Source organism: Rattus norvegicus, chromosome 6 (genome assembly GCF_021556685.1).
Source record: "Rattus norvegicus strain SHRSP/BbbUtx chromosome 6, alternate assembly SHRSP_T2T, whole genome shotgun sequence".
NCBI classification, from domain to species: domain Eukaryota; kingdom Metazoa; phylum Chordata; class Mammalia; order Rodentia; family Muridae; genus Rattus; species Rattus norvegicus.
In genome coordinates this window covers 10,175,953-10,202,422 of record NC_141539.1, presented here as the reverse complement: position 1 = coordinate 10,202,422, position 26,470 = coordinate 10,175,953, and the positions used below count along the sequence as shown (strand labels likewise).

The 26,470-nt window shown below is 37.3% G+C and overlaps 1 protein-coding gene and 1 pseudogene across 50 annotated transcripts in view; both read right to left on the bottom strand.

Moving 5' to 3' along the window:
• Nrxn1 (neurexin 1) overlaps window positions 1-26,470 on the bottom strand; it is a 1,143,874-nt gene that overhangs the window by 356,222 nt on the left and 761,182 nt on the right.
• Window positions 23,253-24,374, bottom strand: LOC148005025 (large ribosomal subunit protein uL1 pseudogene; annotated as a pseudogene). The gene has a single exon (XR_015622651.1). The product of XR_015622651.1 is annotated as a large ribosomal subunit protein uL1 pseudogene (transcript).

Genomic DNA, 26,470 nt, shown 5'->3' with positions numbered 1-26,470 from the left:
AAGTCTGAGTAAATGTGGAACCCTGTTTGTTCCAAATACAATTCTTGCAAAGAGAAGAAAACTAGCTAATCTGGGCCTCCAGGATATTGATGACCAGTCAACAATCGAATATATTAAGTATTACAGAAGAATGTGTTGTCAAGAGATAGTGTCAGCTGCCATTTTTTGCTTAATGTTCATTGGTTGCTACACATGAATTTAGTCACCCAATCACTGTTTTTCATGATGCTAAAAATGATCATATCAATGTTAACATTTACCTTACCAAAAAGAAAACATGTTTGCAATTTTGCTGGCCCATTTCAATTGGAAGACTATGCTGAAAACGGGAAATACCGAGAGGAAAATAATCTTAGCATCCCATCAGTTCCTGGTGAGGCTAGAAATGAGATAGTCAAGGAATAGAAAGAAGTGGGGTTCCTTGGTGCTTGCTTCTTTTGACTCTAGGGGGTGCATTGTATTAATAGCTTGTTTTTCATGACCTTATATACAATTTGACACCCTGTCAAAAACACACAGCTATTTGTAAAATGCAATAAAAATAACAATAAAAATGCTAACACTTATATTCAAAAGCATAGAGCTGAGTGGAGGTAAGAGCACTGTTGCTAAACATCCCCCGTCCTCTCTGTTAAGAATAGTATATTACCCGGATCTCTGAACAATATGATCTGCCATGTTGCTGGGATCAAAGGAAGTCCAAAATGTTTAGCCTTTCATATAATTTTTGAAAGTTAGAAGATTATAAAGTGTGGAGGCCATCTTAATTTTGAATATTACTGCTCAAACAGGATGTTAACAGCTATAATTTATCTATGTAAAAGAAAGTTCTCCTTTCAGTTTAGAACTGAGCCGCTGGAGCATACATCAAATGCCTTCAGACTTACTAATTTGGTTGTACACACAAACCCCAAAGGCATGGGGATCTCCTCCACGGATTTGAGGTAGTATCTTCTACTCCATTTCAATGCACTTCTCTACTTGTTTCATAGTACTCAATAAAATCTGTCTTGATCAGAATCATATTTATCACACTGTTAGATGCAAAAGGAAAAAAGATTTTCTGGCCAGCAAATAAATCCTTAGCACTATTAAAACATTGCTTATCTCTGGAATCACATGCTGTATATACTCCAGAGCATATTAGACTTATGGCCATAGGTGGTGAACCTTGGAAAATCATCTCTGTCTAAGTCTTCTGGAAAAAATACTTTCAAGTGGGCTCAAAGCCTCACCAAGGATATCTGTATCTGTATCTATCTATATCATTGATAACAATGCATGATGTATGTGTATATGCATATGTATCTATATGCATATGTTTATATGTGTATATATCTATATATGTACACGAGTGTGTGTGTGTTTTGCATGGTTAGCCTGTCTTGGACTTTAATTACTTGCTATAAAGCAGCTTACTGGAGCATGTTATCTTGTATTCTTCCTTGGCAGGAAAAACTTGCCACAAAATCATCTTAAGTGAAAATGAGGAGCCCCCTACACACACAAAATAACTGTTCAGAATGGGGAAGGTAGGGTGGCATTCAGCAAGAGCAGATTTGAGTCAAGCAATCTCTTTAGGCCTTCTCAGGAGAACTGTGGTTAAAATCGAGTTTAAAATATTATTAATGGATCACTGCTCTGAAAAAAAAAAAACCTTAAAGGAGTCTCCTTAAAGGAGTCAGTTTTAATTACCAACAACGTGCTCTCTTGAAAGAATAATTTCTAAAATTAAATCCAACATACTTGTGCAATTACATTCAACTTTCCTACCAATTGGAAGTTTCCATGCTCTGATTTTATATCTTAGAATAATATGTGCTGAAGGGAATGGTCTGCTCTTTGCAGCATTGTTTGTCAGCTAGCATGGTCCTATGCTCTAGGAACCACTCTGTAAATCAGTGCCCTGTCCAAAATGGCGGCAGTGATGCTGCTCACATTTACGCCCCAAAGGTCCCATTAGTCATCTGTAAGATGATACCATCATCTACAAAGTGCACTAAAATACTGCAAAACTTACCTAGCTGAAAAGTTCCAAAATACAATACTACATTAGATCTTGATAACGATTAGTATATACTGTAAAGTATTTGGATTAATTAATGAAACACAAAAATATTCATACATAGCGAATAAATTACTCACATATACTTGGTCTCCTCCATCAAGTTAATTTTGTTTCTGTTGTTTGCCTCAGGATCACAGTGACCATAAAGATCATTCTTTGTTTGAAAAGTTATTAATAGAATACTGACTCATTAGTCAAAACATTCACATGAATAATACATGAAATATTGCTGATATAGCTTTATAAGTAAATCAAACTGAAACTGTATTATGCTGTTTTATTAAAGACAGCCCTGCAACTTTAAATAGTACTTATTTATAAACTATATTGAAAAATAAAATATTTGCTTTGTAGCTCTTATTGCTGACAAAGTGCCAAAAATCATTTTCAGATTAGTAGAGATAATAGAATGTTAAATGATCCACAAATCACCACAGAAAACCGGAGAGTTGATGTGAACATGGGCTTGAAAACATCATTATTTCAGAAGTGTAAACTAATTTAACATGGCATTAATACTAAGCCACTTATTTTAATTTTAAATACTAATTTATGCTAGACTTTTCAGTTCAGGTTTCTCTTTCCTTATTAGAAAGCTAAGCTTGCAAAGCTTACATTAAAAGCCAATTACTCTTTTTACAAAATGCATTACAAAGCTATTTTTAATGTTTGCTTTAACTAAAAGAGATCCTGCATATATCCCAGGAGTTTCTCCCCAAGCTACCATTTATCAGAAAGACAGACCTCCCATGGAGTCATGGGGAGGAAGAGAGTACCTTGGTTTTTGAGTACATTAGGCTGCAGCTGAAATGACTTGTACTGACCTGTTCTTTGGGAAGCATACGATTCGGGATGAAGGGTTTTCCTGATTCTGACATGAGTTTGTTTTTGCTGCAATTGTTCAATATTGATGAATTGTAAGGCATTTTAAGCCATTATAAGCGGCAGATTTAGAATGAGAATATGGAGGTCATATTAAGTGGGGAACAAGAAAGTTACAACTCAGTGCATTGTATTAAACGTCCCTAATAGCAACAGCAGCAGATCAAGAGCTTCTTTTCTCCCTGGTGCTCCGAACATGAGTGCACAGAGAGCTCTGGGGAGTGGAAACCATAAACTTCTGACTGGAATCTCATGCCCATTTTCCATGTGCTTTTAAGAATGAGGACTTTAGGGTCAAATAACATGTCCCTGGTCCCTGTCCTAAGAAAGTAAAGTGGTCCCTTTCAAATGCCCAGAGTTCAAAGACAATAATACAGTTCTAATGAGTCCAGGAGTTCTGAAGAGTGAGATCAGAACTAAACATTGCAATCGTCTCTAAGGTATTAGTCTGTGCACTATCTTAGAGTTTGAATTTGACTGTAGTCTATGAGAGCTATATTCCTGACATAAAGAAAGACAAGTACTATTAGCAGAAAAATTTATCCAAATCTTTAAAAATGTATTATCCTGAGAATATAAACATCAATAACTCAAAGCTTCAAACTCCATCCACACGAAGCTAAGGATTCATTGTTTTGTGGATTAATTTCACTCTTATAAACTAATCATTTATTAAAGCGAATCTACTTGATACCTTAGACAGGGAGGCATTGATATAGTTAATCAAAACATTTCAAAGTTATTACTTTTTTAGTTGTACAGCCTTCCTGTCTGTGTTATGGACCCACACTTTTATAGTATATAGTTAGAGCTGAAAGTGTGTCAGGAATAATGGGTATGTTTTGTTAGTAAAAGATTGTATGTCTTGCTAAGGACTTTGAAATTTTCAGCCTAGATAATAGAGATACACCAGACAGTTTTAAGTCAAGGCACAGAACGATTACATTTGATTGTAGGCACCAAGGTACATATGTGGAGTTCGGATCAACTTACTGAAGTGGTTCCTGCTTCTACCATGAGGAATCTAGGATTGAACTCATGTCCTTCAGCTTGGAGTCAAATATCTCCATCTACAGAACGGACACCTAGGATGGCCCTTTTAATTTTTCTTCTAATTATTATTTTACATTTATACATTGGCTGTTATTTTTATATTTCTTCCTTTCATAAAGTGACCACAGGAAAAAAATCACAATGTGAATCAATTACAAATAAAATCATCTTTGAAAATTTTTAAATAATTTAAATAAGGCATACAATTTGTGTGGGTACAGTGTGTGTTCTGGTGTGGGATGTGTGTGTGTGTGTGTGCATATGCACACGCATTTGTGTGGTGTGGCATCTATGTGTGTGTTTGTATGTGGTATATGTGTATATATGTGTATGTGTGTTTTGTGGCATGTGTGTGTATATGTGTGTGTGTGTGTGTGTGGTGTATGTGTGTGTTTCCATGTATGTGTGTGGGGGTGGTGGTGGTGTGGTGTGGTGTGTGTGTATGGGTCGGTGTCATGTGGGTGTCGGTGCCTTGGAGGCTAGAAACGACAGTCTCTGGAATTGGACTTACAGATGTTTGTGAGCTGTGTGACTTGGATGCTGGGAACCAAACTCAGGTCCTATGAAAGAGCCATCAGAGTTCTAACCACTGACCTACTTTTTAGGCTCCATCATCTGTGGCTTGATGACTAATTAAAGCGATAAAGTAATTGTCAGTAAGTAAAACAGCGATATTTGTGCCAGTATCACCTGGCACTCTGGGAAGTGGAAAGACTGACTAAATCAACCTTGGTATGTCTTACACAAAACAGAAAATCTCGTTTCTCATGGTTGCAGGTTCAAACTCCTTGCTCTGGGGGGGCTAGTTTATTTCCAAAACGAAAATTACAAAAACCCTCATCTATCTCCAACTCTCAGATTTGTAAGCTCTTTACAAAAGAGACTAGCAGCATTTGGCTTCCTCACGATGGCTCTGGTAGCCTTCCAGGCTACCTGGTGTATGGTAGGACAGTGAGGGTATACAGGAAAGCATTGTAAAACAGGGTGATGATGTGACACCATAACATCGAAGACAAGTAGTCACTGCCATTGTTCCTGTTTCACTTATCCTATTGTCTGTAACTTGTGTGTGCGTGTGTGCGTGTTATTTTTCTTCAAGACAAGATTTCTCTCTATAGCTGTAGCTGTCTCTTTAGACCAGGCTGGCTTTGAACTTGCAGAGATTGACTGTCTCTGTCTCCAGAGTGCTGGAATTAAAGGTGGGTGCCACCACTACCCCACCTTATCGCTAAATTATTTTTAACAGCCAGTTATTAGGATGCTCTAAAAGAAGTTATTCTTTATTTATTAAAACAGAGTTCCCTTCTGACACTTTTATATATTTTTATACAGGTACTTGAGGAATGAATAGGCCTTTAAAAAGTGGTTTACATAGCGTCTTACATATATTTTTGGTTTAAAATACAAAATACGTGCAACAAAAATAAAACAATAATTTCATTTTATTGGATTGCAGATTTTTTCATTTCCACATCCGTAATTAGTATGCACTAGAGTCATTCAAATAAAATTACATCAGGTATCTTATGTTAGTTTTTTTTTTACTCACCTAGACTTTTTCCTTTCTGCTGTATATGATCATATATATTTGAATGTGGAATCCAAGCAATGATATCATATCTGTCCTGGTTGTGATGTGTGCTTTTTTTCTTTCTCAGTGTCCTTTCCATCTAACAGATACTTCAGTGGCCTTTAGAAAGTTGTTCATTCTCATCAGAAATTCCAGGCTCACTTTGTTCATGTCTGGATTTGGGGCATTTCACAGGAATACTTAAATATCCACCCTCCTTACGCCTCTGTCTCTGGCTTTCTCTCCTTTTGCTCTCCTCCTCCTAACCTGAAGAATGTTCATTAGAGAAGAATTTATTTCCTTCATGCCTTGCCACTTCAACAAACACATCAGAAATAACCCAAGAGGTGGTATGGGTCCTGGTATGCTGTGTTTTCACTGCATGGTCAAGACAGCTTTCCCTTGGAAAACATGGAGACCTTGCATTTGTGGTAAATGAACTCTGGATTCTCAGAGCCACTCCACAACACTTCAGTTCCTTAGAAGTGTGACTTTTCTTGGTGCCTCATGGCCTTTGTAGCTGCTGTACCTTCTGCCTAAAATCTTGGACCAAGATCTCTCTTTGTCTACAGGTTTCCCCCCCCCCCCCCTAAATCTGCTGATCACAGTCCCAATGGTACTTGTTGGTAGAGCGCATTGAGAGACTCCACACTAGGTCAGGCTCTCCCGTGTGTGCGTTTAAAGAAGCTGAGTTATTCCTTAACAACACTGTGTGAGCTTTCAGAAACCATTACCTTTTTTGGGGGGATCAGTCTTCTAATGCAGTGTTATAATTACACTGCCTCTTATCACTGTGCATGAATTTCATATGAAACAAACTTATATTTTGTTCTGCATCATCTCCGTACCTACGGAAATATCTAACATAGAACACAATGAACTTAGTAACACATTCTCTTTTTCTATCCTTATTTATCTATTCTTTTATTTACTTAATATAGGAAATTCTAAACAGGGCAGCAAGCGATTTATTTTTGATTCTCTCAAACTAAAAGATATATACTTTTAAAAATAGTTTACTTTAAAACAGGAAGTACATAGTAATATAAACACCCAAGGAAGTGAAATATCTCTCAATTTCATGAAATTCAAATATGTGAAATAATTCTGTGAATTTAGAGTCATTTTCCTTGCATACTGTCTGTTTCAATTGCATACTGTTTATTCAATGCATCAGAATGTATATTTACATCCTTCTACAATGGTTAAGACTTATGAAAAAACAAAACAACAAAAACAAACAAAAAAGCAAAAAGAAACTTCAAGCTCCCCATGGAGCTCACCCCTCAGCCTTCAGTTCTGTTAGCCATTCTCGACACCAGTGTATTTCAGGGGACAACGAAAGCTTGAAGAGCAGCAGTGAATCAAAGAATGGAACAGAAAATGTAACAGAAAAGGATAAAAAAGTAATAGAATTCAGAAAAGTAGAAAGTATGAATTTACCACAAATATCATTCAAACAGTTCTAAACAAAAGAAGTAGAAAAATCTCTGACCTCTTGTCATTATCAATCAAAAATTGTGAAGAAAAGTGATTGCTGTGTAATTGGAAAATATTGAAAAGAATTTCAATTATACACACACGTGCACTTAGTATTTTAAAAATACAAGATAAAATTAGAGTTTGTAATTCAGTTTTCACTTGATAATAGAGAAGTTATTTTTAGTATTAAAGAAATAAATATGTCCTTTTTACAATATAGGCAGATGTTCATTTCTGTGTTTGTTTCAGTACTAATTGTTTTGGGTAGAACTTACACTTCAATTAAAGATATCGAATTAATAATATTATAAACATCAAATTGATTTATTCATTGTATCATCTCAATGATCTAAGTTCTCATGGATTTTCAACAACTATATAAAATTAAATAAAAGTGAAACAAAAAATCTTCTAATTCAAATGCAGTCATTTCTGTGCACTTAGTGTGTTTTTACTCAAATTTAGTATCATTCCTATAATTTTATAAAATGGAAATTAATCAGAGTGGCTTTTTTTTAAATAGTCTTCTTGCATAAAATATATAGTAAGTATATATATTCCTGTGCGAAATTTTGTATGACATAGTATTGGAGTGTCTAGAAAATAGCAGAAGTAAAAGAGCTTGCCTCTTTTGTAATGGTCTTCCAAAATGGCATGTTTCTTCAGAGCAAGAACAGAACAGTTTGTGAAGGAATTCCTTTATTTGACACTGCCCAGTGCCCACATTGTCTGGATCTTAGCAAAATCTTATGTCCCTCAGATGGAAACTATAATGAAAGGAAGATCACTAAAAATAGATTGTCTCTCAAGTTAAGTTTGCATTCTGCTATCTGATTCTAGAATGCAATCTTCATCAGAGCACAAATGAATGATAATGAGAGGCTCTTGTTTCTACTTCTATATTTGATCATTTTCATAGTCTACCAATGCTAGATAAAAGTGCATTTTAAGCAAATGAAACTAAGTACTAGTTGCTGATATAAAGATTCAATTTTTGATATCTCATGGCTGGCTTCATCCTTTTAAGAAGTATTCTTCAAAAAAATCATTTAATGTGTACTACACTTTCCATTTGGTATCTTAGGAATGTTTCTATATGGTCATTTCTGGACTTATTAATTTATAAAGAATCATAATTTAATTTTGGAACACAAGGTACTCTTTCCTGGGAAAGAGCATTGAAGAGAGAAGGGATAGACACAAAACCAATATATCTGAAATAAAAGTATATATTACTGATTATAACCTAAGTATGTCTTACTAAGGCTTTAAAATCCACAACAAAAACTCACAGTAATCTTTATCTCACATCTTTAAACAGCATAAAATTATTTTGTGCCACAGGTAGAGTTCTTTCTGAGCCACTCATTGAAAACCTGTATTCTAGAAGTTGTAATTTCCAGTGAGGTCAGAGCCGTGGTTGTCAACTGGCACTATCTGATTCCCTGAAGACAATGTCTGGGATATTTTGATTGTTACAAAATGAAGAGAAGTGTTACTGGCAGCAAGTAGGTGGAAAGCAGGGATGAGGGTAAATATCCTGTGTAGCACCAGAAAGTTCACCAATAAAGAAAGATCCATCCTTATATATCAGCGAGGCCAAGATTGAGGATCTCTGAAAAAATCCATGAGGACTTAGGGGACATGACACTGGCGGATAAATATCTTCTAAGGAAATGATGTAGTCAAGTTATATAATCAGAAGAAACAGATACCAGAATTATGAAGGTTCTGGCTAGAAGACAACTGAAGAGTTAGCTGGCAACAGAAAGGGAAAAGCCACAGACAAAGAAGGAGGCAATTTACAAAGAAAATGCATTTAAGATGATTGCTCTTGACCCAAGAATCATCATGAGATCTGGACATGCAGAGAATGTAGACAGAAAACCTGAACTGGACAGAAATTTATTTTGGCTTTAGGATTGTAGAAGTAGATGGGATTAGCAGTTAAGGACTCCCTAAGAATGTTTGGGGGACTTGATTCTACTACGAAGCGTTAGTGAGGCCCTAAGTTTGGTATTGGTCTTCACACCACCAAAATGAGAAACAAAATAAACCAAAAACCTTATAAGGTCAAGGCAAAGGTAAAACCGACAACAATAACAACCTCCCAAACAAACACATACAACTAATAATTAGTCACCAAGTAAGCAGCTGTTTTTAAAAGAGGCATTTGCAACAGTTAAATGCCCCATCATCCTTCACACAATGCAAGCAAGATGTCTGAAACTGGGCAGTCATGTTTCACAGAACCACCTTTCATGATGGAACAATTACTTGTTCTCTTGTAGTGATGCTGTTTGTACTTTATCAATATTATTCTCAAAAAAATCTTACTTTTTCCTGTCTGTTTATATGAATGTGTTCTACACAGTTGTACTGAGAAAGAGTCGCTTCTTAGAAACCAGAAACTATTTGATATATTACCAAAATTCTGTAGCACATGGTTCTTTCTACTGAAATTAAGTATAATTTAACTATAAGTCTAAGTAAAATTTTATATTAGATGTGAATTTTGAGGGTTGGGTTAATTAATCAAGGTCATAAATTAAAATTGAATACTATAAATGTATGCATTGCAAATTTATATAATTCATAAAATTCTGTGTATCTATATATCTCTTACACAAAGCACAAAGTATTTTAATACCATTGATGTAGCATCAAGTCAAGTGCACAGAAGAAAGTGTTATATCTGTACATATCATAGTCAGCTAACCAGTGGCTAACTTATTGCAATATTTATTGTTAATATTTACACTATTAAACAATTAAAAATTATTTTAAGTGAATTTGGAAAATAGTTGTGAAAAAATAACTAAGTTATTAAGATATTAAAAACAATAGAAATAAAAAAGCTTTCAACTTTATTCTTAATAATACCAGATATGTTCCTATTGAAAACAAAAATTCCAAAAGTTTCTATTTAAAACCAAAAGGAGAAAGTCAAAAGGGGAACTTATTTGTTACAGTTAATGACAAATGAGTAGAGTTTCTGTCTCCAAGGAAGAAAGGATTCATGGAGTTTTGCAGTTACTTTTCTTTTGTTATAGCAAAGCACCAAAACCAGAAGTTACCTATGGAATTAAAAAATTATTTTAACTATTGTGTCAGTTCATAAAGGATGGAGAGGGACCACAGCAGGCGGCTAGTACCAGAAGCTTAGAGACCACATATTCAACCACAAATAAGAAGAGAGAAAATTAGAAGATGACATTGTCTCTTCAAACAGCCCCCAAAACCGGGAATTACGTCAGTGTTAAAACATATGAGCCTATGAGAAACATTTCTTAATGGAACTACCACACAGCACTCAGTTACTTCATTTAAGGCATGCATAGTTGTAATAGAAGAGGTTCTTTACCACCAACTTCTAAAAAGATAGAAGTAATTTGCTGAGTTGGGAATCAATGAGTTCTGTCTGCCAAGAGTGAACGAGAAAGAAAATACTGTTTTGTTTTGTTTTTGTTTTGCTTTTGTTTTGTTTTTGGTTTTTGTTTTTAATTTGTTTGTTTGGTTGGTTGATTTATTGCTGTTGGTTTTTTGTTTGGTTGGGGTTTTTTTGTTTGTTTGTTTGTTTGTTCTGAACATTACATTTCCCTTCAGATTTCCCCTTTAAAATATAGAGGTTTTGTACAAGTTGATAGAAATGGATATATTCATTCTTCTATGTAGTAATGTCCAGCTTGAGATCACTAGCAAGCCAAACCTGATACTGCCTTGAGGGCAAAACAAAAAAACAAAAAACAAACAAACAAAAAAAAAAGAACTGCTTCCTGATATTCTCGAATACCTACTGACTGGAGTGTAGCAGGCTCATCACCAGAGAGGCTTCATCCAGCAACTGATGGAAACAGATGGAAAGACCCACAGTGACAGAATTAACAACTAGAGGGCTTGCATGGGTTGTGGTTGTGTGGCTTGGTCTTCTTGTGGGACACATAACAGCGGGACTGTGTGTGTGTGTGTGTGTGTGTATGTGTGTGTGTGTGTGTGTGTGTGTGTGTGTGTGTGTATTTATAACCTCTTTGCCTGCTTTTGGAACCCTTTTTCTCTTACTAAATTGCTTTGTGCAGACTTACTATATGGGGGGGTGCCTCGTCTTATTGCAACTTGATACACCATATTTGTTAGGAGGCCATATCCTTGGGAGGCCTGTTCTTTTCTGAAGGGAAAGAAGGAGGAGAGGAAGGGGAGGGGGTGAGGCTGGGGGGAAGCATGGAGAGGAGGAGGGAGGCGAAACTGTAGATGGGATGTAAAGTATGAGAGAAGAACAAATTCAAACTAACACAAAGAACACAAGTAGTCCTCTGATCCTCATGACAGAGGAAGCAAAGCCCGTGCTTCCCTAATCATTCTATCTGGTCTGCTTGAACACACGTTCTATTTAATACACAATTAATGCACAGACATAAACCAATACAAACAAACCACTTTTTGGAAAAGGTGGAAAACAACCCTGTTTTCCTGGACTCCCCACCTGGAAGGACAAGGGGTCTCAGGAAACAGGCAAGGGCCAGAGCCCACAAGAGAACAGACAGCAGGCCAGAAGGAAGGAGACCACTGTGTGGGTTCTGAAAGATCTAGTGGGTTGAATTGTACCAGTTAAGAATACTGGGGTGCACAACACAGAAATGAAGTTTAGTTGGAAAGAAACATATGACACGGGCCAAATTGGGTCTTCCTTGGTCAAAGACAAGGCCAAGAAATGAATGTGGCTGATGTTAAAGGTGATTTTCCGTGTGCAATTAACAGGCTGACTGAATAATGGGATTCTCCGTAAGTGGGCTTGCGAAGGCAGCCTTCCTTCCACTGCTGCATTTGTCGCAGGGCCCGTTTGCCTGCTGCTGAGGTACTATTACCATTGGCTGTGGATGTAATGTGGCCACGGAATGCTAGCGGATGTCTATTTCTAGAAAGATAGTAGAGAAAAATCCTCAGTGCAATCATGCCAGCATATGCTAACTTCAGGAGGAAAGGGGCATATTATTTAACTCCTGGAACTGAACGAACAATTTTTAAGGCCTCTGAATAAACAGAAAGGAAAAAACAAAAACAAAAACAAAAACTCTGATGCTAGCAAGCCGCACTACATACGTTTCTCCATGCGCAGAAACTAAACTGTTTCAACAAACAATTCAGTTGTGTTTTATTTGCACTTCCAGAAGCATACATTCATCCAGTCATTCACCCCTTCTCAGTTCCCACTGAAACATGTGAAGCCACTTTAAACGAAGCATAAGATTTCATCCTTGTCTTCTTGCTTGGGCATCTACTTTGTCTACAGTAGACACCAGAGGACATTGTAAGATTCATAGGCATTTACCAAGCAGGCCACCCTTAGCTACAGAGAGAGACAAAGAAGGCCAGGTCTCTTCAGCTCCTTTACAACCCACAGACTCATCCTGATAGAATCATTCACCACTGGATGGTTTGTATCCTGGAAAAATCCATCCTCATATACATTGCATGGGTTTTCTCCCAGGACCAGCAAGGAGTAACTTAACAAGCTGGAAGCTGGCTGGATTTCTAAGAGATGAGCTTTCTGCCTTCTAAAACATATTCTAATATTTCTCCCATAATGGAAAAGTGTCTAACAAAATCCAAACTGACTTTTATTTAAAAAGAGCAGGTGCTGTAGAGTGTCAAGGAACTTACATTATACAGCAATCAATTCTAGTGCCACGTTTCATCCAAACAAAAGCACCTGCAAAGGACTGCTTGAATTTCAAGGTCCGTAGAACCTCCAGCAAGCGTTTCCACAGCTGTGCTGTCAGGCTCTCACACAGGCTCACTGTCCTGTGACCAGCAGATCAAGTCCTAATGGCTGTCTTTAAGTGCTTCACATCAGGACGGCAGATCCTTCATTGACAGTATAGTTCCTGCAAGCTACCCCACCTGTCCAGCCATGCAGTAGATTATATTATTTGACTTGGGAGTCCTAGATGTTAATTTCTTCATTTATGTCAACAGTTGGAAAACTGAAGTTACAGATCAGATCCAGCCAACATATTTGATTTGTTTGTTTGTTTGCTTGCTTGCTTGCTGTATATTATCTGGGTGAAGACTGATTTTTATATGTTCAATGGAATTGGAGAGAAACAAGAACAAGGAAAATACTTGACAGCAAACTGTGTCAAATTTAAACTGCAATATCCACAAGTCACAATGCCAAGTGATCACACCTACCTATATTTTGGCTGGGGTCATGCTTCCACTATTCAGTAGAAGTAAAAAGTTGTGACAGAGATCTAGGGACCAAAAGTCCCTTCTGCTTGAGGCTCTGAGCATAGATTTTACCAGTTTCTGATTTAAAACATAATTGGTTATTTTTATCCTTGCACAGATTCCAAAATGTATTACTATCAACTTAACCAGACTATGGTTGTCCTTTCTAGCCACTGGTTAAAAGTGATCATTATCCTTACTAAATTTTACTGTCACCATTTACTGTAAATATGTAAGAACCCTGGGACTAACTTAGGCAATACATAGCTTAGTGGCATTGGGTCACATTTCTGTGTTGTAAAGCATCTGCCAGGGCTCAGCCATTCTTGGAAGGCACTTTTAATGCTGCCTCAAAACCTCTGTTTCAAAATATTTCAAATACTCCCAATGATGACAAGTCTTGACCCATTAAGCCTGAATTTGATTCATCTTTTTACTTTAAGTCATTTAGAAGTGTAGTTAGTGGAGGAAAGCGGGAAGTGAACTGCTTGGAATTAAAGGTGACCTCAATAAATACTACTGAAATGAATTCAGCTGCTTCAATATAAAGTGAGGCTAATGCAATCAAAAGGAACAAAACCCAGGAAAAGACACACATCCATCCATTATCCATGCCCCTAAGTGCCCCTATTTATCCCTACACTAAGGAACTTTGTTTTCATGCTTGATTCTCACACATTTTTGGCTTTGTGGAGGTCCATGTGACTCACCTCCATCTCTAAGACTCTATCATTTCCCCACATCTACTCAGTTGGATCTTGCTCACCATGTGGTTGTTTACTATAGACTTCTGTGGACACCTTTTCTCTACCTCTCTGAACAATTCTGAATAACATGTCCAAACAAGTGTCAATACATCCACTCATGCACACGTTACATAAACCAACATAATACACACACACACACACACACACACATCATCATCATCATCATCATCATCATCATCATCATCTTGCCTTTAATCCATCTACATTAGCAGGACACTCACAGATATGACTGAAAAAAGTAGCTATATGGCATTCAAGTGCCTACTGTTCTCAAATTTCTGCCATGCTCTGTTCTGTCAGAATCTGCATAGTTGCCTATAAGGAAGGCAGATTAGCATTTTATTTTGAAGGTACAAGACAGCAAGAATCTAAAAAGCTATGTGAAAAGGGTTCTGTCTGATGGCATTCTCTGTAGCAAAGCAAAACAATACTTTTTATGAGCATATGGTATATTGCAAGACCTGAGAATCAATAACTCAGTAGGAAAAATTAGGGTTTTTGAAGAACCATCACAGCTGCAGAAGTCAGCAAGGCAGAGAGGGTTGGTCATGGTGGTACGCACGGAAGGAGAGGCAAGCCGATCTCTATGAATTTGAGACCAGCCTGGTCTACATGTGAATTCTGGGTCAGCAAGGCTTAATAATGAGATAGTCTTGAAAGAACAAGCATAGCAGTAAAGCAGTAAGACAGAAAGAGTAACGTGTGTGACATAGAGGCAATGCTAAACAAGCAATTCACTATGGTCGGTGTGACAGCGCAAGTGGTCTGGGCTCCAATTCTCCATGCTGGCTTGAGGTTGGTGTGGCTACCAGGAAGCGTCCCCCATTTTTTCCCATTTCCACTTCTGCCAATAAACTAAACCATGGTAGTCAGCAAGCCTGGGCATGTCCACAGAAACGAACCTCATTCCCTGTTTATTAAATAACTTGGCTCTAACTTACAGAGTCTGCTCGGAGTAGCCTCAGTATCCACACATAGTATTGTGATCCCAGGTGGCTTTCTAAAAGGAGGAAAGTTACTTAGAACTTGGATAAACTTTTCTAAAATGAGTTTAGATAAGCATTTCCATCGAGTGGGTAGATTTACATTATAAAATAAAACGAATGTGAACAGATTAATTTAGAAGGCTCCAGAAATGGCTGAAATTACACAAATTACCAGCCACGTTCCTGTACAGAAAATACATGTGATTCTCATGTTTCTGTGTCTCACTGTTTCTACTATGATCAAACAATAATAATAACTGTAAGTTATTTACGATATATAAAACAGAAAACAATTATCGTATAGATTAGTGTTTCACATTCTGTTATAAAGTATAAATAAATCATGAATATTTACTTATTAATATAGTCATTAGATAAGCATTTCTTTTATGCTAGGAACTAAACCTAGGTTAGATATGAGCCTCGTCCTCCAAAGAGTTCATTCTGAGGACCGGATAGATGGTTACCACTTAAGAGCAAGCGGTACACGTGCAGAGGAATGACTTTAGCTCCTCACAACCATTCCAAGTAGCTCATAACCACCTGTAAATCGAGCTGCAGGGAGTCCCACACTCTCTTCTGCCCTACACTGCCACACACATATGCAAAATGCATCAAAAAATTCAAATAGATCTTTAAAGTCCTTTCACTGTGAAGGAAAAAAAGGCATCAACAAAAATGCTCAATGCGGAAGGGAAAGAGAGGGAGGGACAGCTTGGTATCAGAAGAAGGTAAAACCAAAGGACTTCGAAAGGAGTGTGGCATAAGAGCAATGGAGGAAGTGCTTATGCTTTATAGGACACACCCATCTATGCTTGATGAGTAAAACATAGCAGTACCTTCTCACCACAGGATTGCAGTACTCGTCACAGAAGAAATTAATTAATGAATTCTTTTCACTTTTAAAGGATCCCTTTATCAAAATATCAAATCATCCCAGGAAGGGTTAAGCCTCAGTTTGTGCAAGCAGAACATACTGCTAGTAACTTGGAGAGGGGACGACAGCAAAGTACAAAAGAAAGTGTGGAAAGGAATGTCTTCATATTTTTACAAACCGAGCCATGGGTTCGTAAAACTGTTTTATTGAGAAAAGCCTATGAATTATTGAGTATATACTACCTATGCGTTAAAGCTTTATATGTGTGCATCCTGTTTGTTCCTCACCTCTCCAGGCACCTTCCTGCTCCTTTGCTATTTGCTGGTTTTCATATCTGCCTTTCTGTCTATGCTTCAAGACGGTTATGGTCTTAGCAAACATTTAACATTATAAACTACATCATTCACTCAAAGGGCCAAGTCTTAACTTCACACTTTGATCATAAGGAGTCAAGATGCTCCAACAGACCAAGAAAAATTCCCCTCTAGTTCTAACGCAAGTATTCAGTTAACAGTAAAGAATCATTACTCAAGGTTATCTATGTGTTTCCCATACTTGATTACAGGCAATTGACATTACAAAGAAATGGCAGAAGAAATATTTTGGGAGAAAAATTCTATTTATCAGTGCTATGGGATGTCTACAAAGATGAGTATTAAAACAATTTTGAATTTGTATTCCAATAATTCAGAATTCAATCTTCTACTATAGAACACCTTTCATAAATCAAGGTTCTGAATTTTATTTTAACATGTCATGGTTTAATCTAGCAAATCAGTGCTTTGAGAGGTATGCAAACTGGTTTCTAAAGCAATTTGAAAAAAAAATAACAAATTTCAGCGGAAATAAGAGTTCCTCTCTGAAGAGTGAGTGAATCAGAAGGCACCAGGACATTTCTCACACAACTGCAAGGCAGTTCACTTCAAAAGTCAGAGAGCATCTTATTGTACTGAAGACAACTGACAAACAGTATGTATCTCTAGTAACGTGTACATGCACCACTAGGCTACCCTTGTAACGTTTCTGGAATTCACTCTTACGTCAGGCAGATACAACAGGACCTTTAAATCTGCCTTAAATATCAGTAGTTAATAAAATGTTGAATTGTGTCTCTGTAAAATCATAGGCAGGGTTTAGGTGAATTTTCTAGATGCACACAGCATTTAGAAATAGCATTACTTTCTGTGGCTTTATAGAAATTAGTGGAATGGCTAGACTTCATGTCTTCCTGTGTTGGTTTGGATAAAAGTAGCTTCCGCAGGCTCATACATTTGAATGGAACACCTTTTGAAAGGATTAAAAGAATTCAAAGGTGTGGCCTTGTTGAAAGAAATATGTCCTTGGGGGTGGTCTTTGAGGTTTTTAAATGCAAGCCCAGAGGACTGACATACTCTCTCTCTCTCTCTCTCTCTCTCTCTCTCTCTCTCTCTCTCTCTCTCTCTCTCTCTCTCTCTCTCTCCCCCATCTCTGCCCATGGATGACGATATAGTTCTCAGCGACTGCTGCAACCCCATGCTTATACGTATTAACAGTATTTGATACAAATGTACATAGTTTCAGATTTAGGCAAATTTCAGCCTCTTCCAGAAATCTTAGCAGTACTGTTCTACAGGCTAAGAGGTAAGTCTGCCCTGGGCCCTGTGTTTTGCCTCTGGACATTTGCCACGATTAGAAAATACCCCCATTACATTTAAAATGTTGAAGTAGAAAGCGTTGTGTAGTAGCTCCTTACATGTATGGACTTTTCTACTGGTAAAGCTAAATCAGCAATTTCAAGTTTTTCACAGGACCTGAAAAGACGCTCCATTTATCACTACTTTTCCAAGAAAGGCACACACCTTTACGGCTGACTGCTTCCTCAGACTTGGCTTCATGAAATTTCTGCTGAATGCATCACATTAACCACTTTCCAAATATGTTTACAACAGCTGATTCTACATGTAATGACTTTAAAACAGATACAACTTCCTTACCTCTGATATATTCCTTATCTCTCAGAAAAATTTACAACTTATTTTTATGATTAAGAGACGTTGCTGCTGCTAACCCCAAGCCACTCAAACTTTCCTTTTGAAATGAACATTTCTTTCAGATAATACGTGCCCTCTACGGGTAGCTGTCCACTTTTCAAATGTAATGATCCTGTCTTCTATAGATATGAAATTTTCAAAAGATATTGGCATAATGCAGGAGAAAATGCCATCCTTTCATTATGTTCAAAATTGATCTGACCTCTGAGCTAGCACTTTGGGGAACTGGACTACATAATCATGTAGACACTTTCAGGAAATGTCTGATTTATGGGTTTAGATTTTATATACACATTTCACACTTCTGGCTTTGTACAATTGCGTCTTCTCTTCCTTCTCGGTATGTTACAAAAGTCAGAAAGCTATACGTGGCGGCAGGGCTGCATTTTAGCATCAGCTAGAAGTATGTCCTCTGCTCTACAAGTCTCTAGTGATAACACATTAAGGGCATTTGCTTTTACCTGCATTTCTTGCCTTCTAGTCCTGTCCAGAGGGACTGACTTTGGATTGGCACCCAGTCCTGTGCAGTGAGGGTTTTGTGTTTCTCATTTACTTGCTGAATAAGGAAATCCTAAAGATGACTTTATGCCCTAGCCATTGCCTTATGTTAAAAAGAAAATTCATCTTCTAAATCTATTATATAATAATGTTTATACTTTTTTCTCTTGCAACAATTTAGTAAATCTGTTGTTTTTCATTATTTCATTTCCATTTAGTAACTAATTATTGTATTACAATTCTAGTAAATAAATCATGTGGAAAATGTCATACATAAGATAGGTCTTTATATTGTTCTTTTAAAGTATTTTTATTTATTACTTACATATTTTTATTTATCTCTCATGTGTGTGAGTGTGCATGCACGCATATGTGTGCATGCTTATACACATGCATGCCCATGGTGTGCCTGTGTCACACTGTGCATGTAGAAGTCAAAAGACAACTTGAAGGTCTCTTTTCCACCATATGGGTTCCAAGGATTGAACTCAGGTCATCAAGTTTTGTTACCAAGCACCTTTACCAACTAAGCCACACCATTTCTCCCAAAAATTTAGTTTGTAATTGAAATTATTCTTAAAAAGTTAAAAGAAGCAACATAGTTAACATGCTATATTTAATTAATATGAAAAGGAGTCCCATAAAATCTACTGATCTTTTTGTCTTTGTCTTTTAATAATGGCTATGTTTTAGATACATGCCACCCTTCTTCAACTAAGTGTTCATGATTCATTAAGCCGTTATGAGATATATAAAAATTCTTCAATTACCATATAAGGGAGTCAAGTGGTAGAAATATTAATATGATTGAATGAAGACTGTGTAATTACGTTTTCTAGAAAGGAAGCAGAGTACCAAGTAGCTATTCGGGAGTTCATAAGTCATCTAAATTCAAATATGAAACAAACTATAATGGAGAAGAAGAGAACAAAAATGGCTTATACAGAAAATGAGACAAAATTTATTTTTTCAGAAAAGGATAGTTTTAAAGATTTACGATTTATGGATTAATTAATTAAAAGTAATTAAAACAAAATAATGATATTAATGAAAAGAAGTGTTAGTTTTAAATTTTAGTACCATCATTTGAAGTTTTAAAGCTGGATTAAGCAAACTGGTCATAATCCCTCTATTCCAGGCATAAGGTGATATCTGAGTGTTGAAGATGACAGCTGTTTCAGGTGACCACAAAAGTAGACATGCAAGCATGTGTGAAAGAATTCATGCTACAGCCCACTAGCTCTGGGCAGGAAAGCCACCTCCATGTTTACTCCATGTGAATCAATGAGTAGAACCCTGAAAAATGTCCTAGTGAGCTTCTCCCCGACTGCCCTGGTATGAGATGTGTGACCTGCACATAGTCTACCGGTGTCTTACACTTATGATCTTATAAAAAAGTCAGACAATAACTTGAGCAGAATGGATGAACTCAACATACAAGCCATGTACATGGTGCAGGACTGCCCCTATATTTCTCTTTTGGAACTAGCCAAGTTGGAGCAAGACCCTCCCAAAGCCTTTAAGCCAATGTTCAAAGAGAGATAGTTACATGAGAGCCAAGAAGAAAGCTCCTTCCTCCAGAGTTTCAGCACTTTCACCCCAGAGCCTATGAGATCACAGCAAACACACTAGAGCACTTGGCAGCCTAGGTCCTTTTCAGCCTATTTACCACATTAACACATTAGTGTAGTAATTCATGGTAAACGTCACTATTGTGCTCTCAGCGCTATAGAAATTCTGCGAAACTGAGATTCATGGAGGTCAGGAAAGTTATGTAATACCTGAATCCAAGCAATCTGGCTTTGATGATGCAGTCCTATCTTCCAGTATACTGTACATTTAAAATGGTAAGGAAACATTTATTTAAAGAATTTTCAAGTAATCCCTCTGACTAAAATGATTTATTGTAGAGCATTTACATGGTATGTGAGGGAAGCTGCTAATTTTCCTTATCTACAAATGAACAGTAATACTTTTAAAAAGAAAGCAGAGTCCCCAAGGACATTGTGGCTTTTCATCTATTATCTCATATGTCACCTGATGTGGGGTGTTTCATGACTTAAACTGACAAGACAAGAAAATAAGAAAATGTGTAACAGGGGCTTACTTAGCAAGGGGAGTCAAAGGGAGGTGTGTTCCTGGACTGTTACTTAGTGTCCTGTGAACCTTGAGCTCCCCGAGAGTCAGACTGAGTGTGTAATAATAGTGGAGCACGGTCAACATAATGGAGAGTTACGTATCTACGAGCAGTTCAAAGCCCATCCTCCTCCAACTGGAAAAACTGCAGAGATCTCTGTTGTGGGTTCCTAGTGATACGTGAGGCTTCTTGGACATGATGACCTCAATAAACCTGTTTGCAGTGGAATGGAGAACTGCTAACCCTGATGAAGCCCGGAATCTAAATGGTTTCGACATTGCTGTGCTGATGAACAGGGTTTCTTTCATTCATTTTTCCTACTCCAAAGTAGCAAGGAATTAATCTACAGAAAGTTTTTACATGATTTGGTTTTTGCAACAATAAATAGCCCTTTGCTTTACATAGTTTTAATTATGGTTTCAGAAATGAACCAAGAGCATCAGAACTTTATGTGCTCTTGAAATAAAGAATAATTTAACCCATTAATATGCAATAGAAGCAAATGATTAATTGTGGATGCAGTAGACTTTTTTGTCAGTCATCTGCATTGACAGTAATGTATTATAAAGCCTTGATTGTCTTTATTGACAATTAATTATTTAGACCAGTTCAATTAAAATGACTCCAAGCCTCCATTTTCTAGCATGAAAGTGAATTGCAAACTCAGAACTTGCATTAATATTAGTTTTACCTTTTGCAAGACAGTAGATATGCCATAATAAACATTATTTTAAATTAGAGCAATGCTATCTAGATACATGAGCACTGTGAAAACATACCTGAATGGTTTTTTTCCCAATATGGCACTTTCATGAATGCCCATTTCATTCAAATCCTGAATTCATCACAGATCTATAAGCATTCCTAAATTGAGGATGGGAAGATGGTTTACTATTTAAAGCCCATGTCCCTAAAAGGTTGAGGACTAGGCTTTGGACTCCCACAGCACACATAAATGCTGGGTAAGCAGACAGTCCTCTTATATTTCCAGTCTCAGAAAGTGAGAACCGGGTCTCCCCAAAGAAAGCTGATTACTGAGGTTACTCATATCCACAAGTTCTGTATTTGATAGAGACCTGTGCTTGTGTTCACTCATGAGTTTCTTCATTTGTGCATTTGTTAAAGTGCACAATTTGTAGAAGAACTAATGTTCATTACAGTGACTAGTTTATAGCACAAAAATAGCTGACAAAATTAAAAAAAATTAAAAAAGGTTTGTCTTAATACTAAAACAGATTGGCTAGCACTAAGTTGGCAATTAACTAGCTCATAAATTAATCCATAAACAATTCAGTTTTCACATCTCTTAGTAGATTTGTTTCTCTTCATTCTTTTGTTCTTTATAGCCATCTAAGACGGTGTTGAACACCACTGATGCTGGATCTGGCATCCCAACATTCTTTCACAGTTGGTTCTCTCTGGACAACAGCAAATCAAAGCCAAGCCTTAACCAGTCTTTGTTTTATAGGAATTCTTTGTAAGCCAATCATGTATACTTGAAAGCTATTATAATTAGATTATGTGGTAAAATTTTTTAATCAAGCCAGTTTATTGAAACACACTGATTTTTCTTACAAAAATGCTCAATTATGAAGATAACTGATCTCTAGATATTTTATACAATTTAGGTAAAAATATTTCCAATCCCACTTTCTTGCTTACTACCCATGATTCACACCTTTCTATTTCTAAATATGATATCTCAGGCCAGGCATGGTAGTACATAATTTTTTAAACCAATCCTAGAGAGGCAAAGACAGGTAGCTCTCAGAGCTAGAAGACAGCCTGGTCCACAGAGGGAGTTCTAGGACAACCAGAGCTACACAGAGGAATCTTGCTTCAAAATAGATAAGCAGACAGATAGACAGATGACAGATGGATGGATATGCTACCTTGAGTGCTTTTATGCTGTAAATATACTATCATGATTTATAATCTAAGTATATTTTGTCTGTAGAGCTTTATATCAGATATGGTCTTGTAGGTCACAACACTAATGCAAACATACAAGTTACTTCAATTAGCTGAAAGTTTTAACATAAAAATTACAACCATAGATATATGAATATGCAAAAACTCCACCTTTTTGAGGAAACTTATTACATTCATCATGACTATGGAAACTGAAAAATATGTTTGCTCCCCTTATCTGTTGGAGACAGAATTCTTTTCTCACCTGGAATACTGAATAAAATTGTCAGTCCAACCTTAAGAGAATAAGCCCCAGAATCTCAGAAAACTGTGTATAGTAAACTTTGAATAGAATTCAATAGAGATCTAGGAAAATTGGCCTATTAGAAATAGTCTAAAGAACCCGAAAGGGCTAATTTTTTTCCAGAATCTCTGGTGATGTGAACTACCTTTTATTACATAGGCTAGAGAATATTAAAAGGAGAGACAGAAAAATCCGAGGATAATCAGTGGCAATGAACTAGGGACAACCAGTTGTTAATACTTATATGTGGCTTGAATGCAAAGCCCCCAAGAGCCAACATAACTACTTCCCAGGACTGATGTTCAAAAACAGTCTCCTGACTGTTGCATAAGTTACAAATAAAAGCATCATTGTAGCACTTGGACATTAAAGTTACACACAGCTATAGGGCCAGATCTTATTAACGTCTATTTTTGTACCTGTCTCATTTTTCTATATTTCATTTTCTCTGTTGTGACCTTGAAATGTGTTGTTTGTCCTGGGCGGTATCTACTATAGTAGTCAGTGAATTCCAAATGCATATCCAGCCTCAAAATGCTATTCATCCACACAATCATCACTTAAGACTTTTACTAACCAACGTTGAGTTATAGCCATAAGACAACAGTAAAGGCTGTCTTAAATATTCACACATAGAGTGGTAATTCTTCTTAATACATTGAAGAGAACTACTGGAAATGTTTAACTAAGACGGTAAATTATGTTACAAGTGCTTGGCAGATGTTTAAAACTCAATGTATAGTTTATATTAAATATCGAGGCTCCTTAAATCAAACAGCTATTGTGTGTTGTTCATGCAATATTTAACATTTAATTTGTTCAGATAATTCCAGTGACAACCCCAGCAGCTAGATTTAAAATTAAGTACTATAATAAATACACACTAGAAACTAGAAAATCTTACCGATTAAATTTTGATTATAAAGCATAACTTTAGACCAATAGATTCAAATTTCCTTTTATGGGAACTGGACTGCTAACATTAAATAACCAGACACTAGGGTTTGCCCATGGTGCTCTTGATGTACAGATCCAGGAAGTTCTGCCAGTTTTTCTTGAGCAAGGATACCAAGAAGTTGACAGCCAGGTGGATGTTGTAGACTAGCTCGTCATCGGTCATCTTCACGTGGTCGACGGCAACAGCCAGACACAGCACCTTCTTCATCTGGAACTTGATTGTGGATTTCACCTCATCCACTTTGGCCACCATGTTTTCATTGTGTGTCAGCAGGGAGCAGAACTTGCCCACCTTGTTTAGGCCTGGGCCCAGGATACGTGGGATTTGCTTGATCAGAGACTCAAAGGCATCGTACTTCTGAGCCAGCATTTTGACCAACTTCTTGGTCTTGTTAAGCTTCTTGAGCGACTCGATGTCCATGTGGGGGATATCCACGGCCTTGGCTTCGTCACAGTGCTGCTGGTCCCCCAGGACGCACACGGAGAACTTGGGGCGAGGGAATGGACTTAAGCCTGACGGTGCCTGAGCGTTTGTCCTTCTGAGGGTCATAGTTCTTCAGGCTGATCTGCAGCTCCACCGTCTCCAGAAACTTGCGGCGCTTACCGCGCTGGTTCCCGTGCAGGTGCAGGACTTCCCGCACCCTCGTAGAGGGTGTCTTTTGAAAAAGCCCATTTGTGGCTTAGTTTTTTCTTTGCATCATTGCCATAAAGCTTGCATTGCAAAACAAAAGCTTTCATGACTTCTGTGGAGAGAAGACAAAGGGATTCCTCTCCACTGGAACCCCTGTTTCTTCCCTTGGCAACTGGTAAAGAGTTCACTTTCCTTTCTTCCATGCAAGAATGGAATCGTCAGAAAACAGCCTTTTCCTTTTTTTCATGATTGAATTGCTCTCTGTTTGATTTTGCCTAGAAAAATTAACCACATCTCCTGCCTTATGATTCAATTCTCTGAAATAGAAAAGGTAACCCAAGCTTTGATTACTCAGAATTGACAGGGACACACACACACACACACACACACACACACACACACACACACACCAACAACAACCTTATACTAAATAAGAGGAAGTCTATAAGTCTATGGACGTGAATCTCAGAAAATAATTAAACATTGAATTACTAGTTTAATCTACAGGACATCAAAGGAGTAAAAATGGAATATCCTAAAAATTTTACTCTGTAAAAGAGCCAACTCTCAGTGACATCTTTCAGCATTTTTCAGAACTCTTATTAAAGTCCTGATGACAGGACTTTTACTAAGGAAACAAATGGCATCTTACTCATTAAAGCTGCACTTCCCCTGAATAATTCAGAAAGTCAGTCTCTGTGACCCTCAAGAAAACAACCATCCCTTTCAAACTCATCCTGATGTCAGTGCTTAGGGGGCCTCACAGTCTTTTGTCTTTTGATCTGGCAAATACTCAACTCAGAAATAATTTTGTCATTCAAAGGAGAAGCTATTTTATGGAGAAAAGATTATGAATTTCACAGCTGGCTAGAGATTACTCAAGCCAACAACATCAGTTTCTACTTTGCAAGTAGGATTTGTTCTGTCAATGCAGATTTCTCCGTAAGTACCTTTTCACTCTCAAAGGCCAAGACAGATTTCACAAAAACATTTACATTTTTAATACAAATCAAGTCACTGATTATATTAGCAGAAATTTAGAATTGATGCACTCTTTGTGCCCTTCTTCCCACACTCAGCTAAAATAGAAGAAGACTTGGGTTTCTAGCTTCGAAAGCTGACTTTTTTTACTGCGATCAGACTGCAGAAGTGTTGGCATAGACAGATCACCAAGCAGAAGTGGAGATGGGGCTGAAGTGCTCTTCTGTTGTTCTCGACATTATAGGCATTGTTGTGTTTTCCTAAAAGATACTCATGCAGTGTTCTTGTGTTTTTATCTTTAATTATGTGTGCTGAATCCCTTGGAACTGGAGTTGCAGATAGATGTGTGTCACGTGATATGGAAAACCAATGGACTATTCATACTGAATAAGAATAGGTCCTCTGCTGAGCCTTCATTTGGCTCTTCCAGGTTTATTGTTCGTATTTTTGATTGTCCCTATGAGTGTGTGTGTGTGTGTGTGTACAATGTGTGATGCATATATGTATGCACTTAAACACACCTACCTGTGTTAGTGTGGGTGTGCACATGCCATGGCATGCACATGCAGTCAGAGCACTACTGCTGAGTGAACCCTCACTTTCTACCGTACTTGGGATCTGCTCTGTTCTTCCTGTTCTTGCTTTCTCATGGGTCTGCCAGGCTAGGAACACCATAAGATTCTGGGGATAATTTTGGATCTACTCCTTGTCCTCACCAGGGAACTGGGATTACAGATGTTGATTCTGGAGATTCAAACTCATGTCTTCCATGACATTAACAAGCACTTTATTTTGCTGAGGCATCACCTTGAAATTTCTTGAATGACACACAATTATGCTCAAGCCATGTACTAAACATTTATAAATGAAAACATAGAGATACTCCCTTCTTTAATACATATAATTTCCCTTTAATTTGGCTTCTGATTTATCATAATCAAATAATTTGTCAGCTCTGAAATAATCAGAAACAGCCTCATACTTTGACAGAGGGTAAGGTCTTTCACATGTGATTATCTCTAAAAGCAAAAACCCCACAACCTCATTAGCTCTTGAGTGAGGAAAGTTCATGGACCAGCCTTCTGGACTTGGCGGTCTGAGCAGAGTG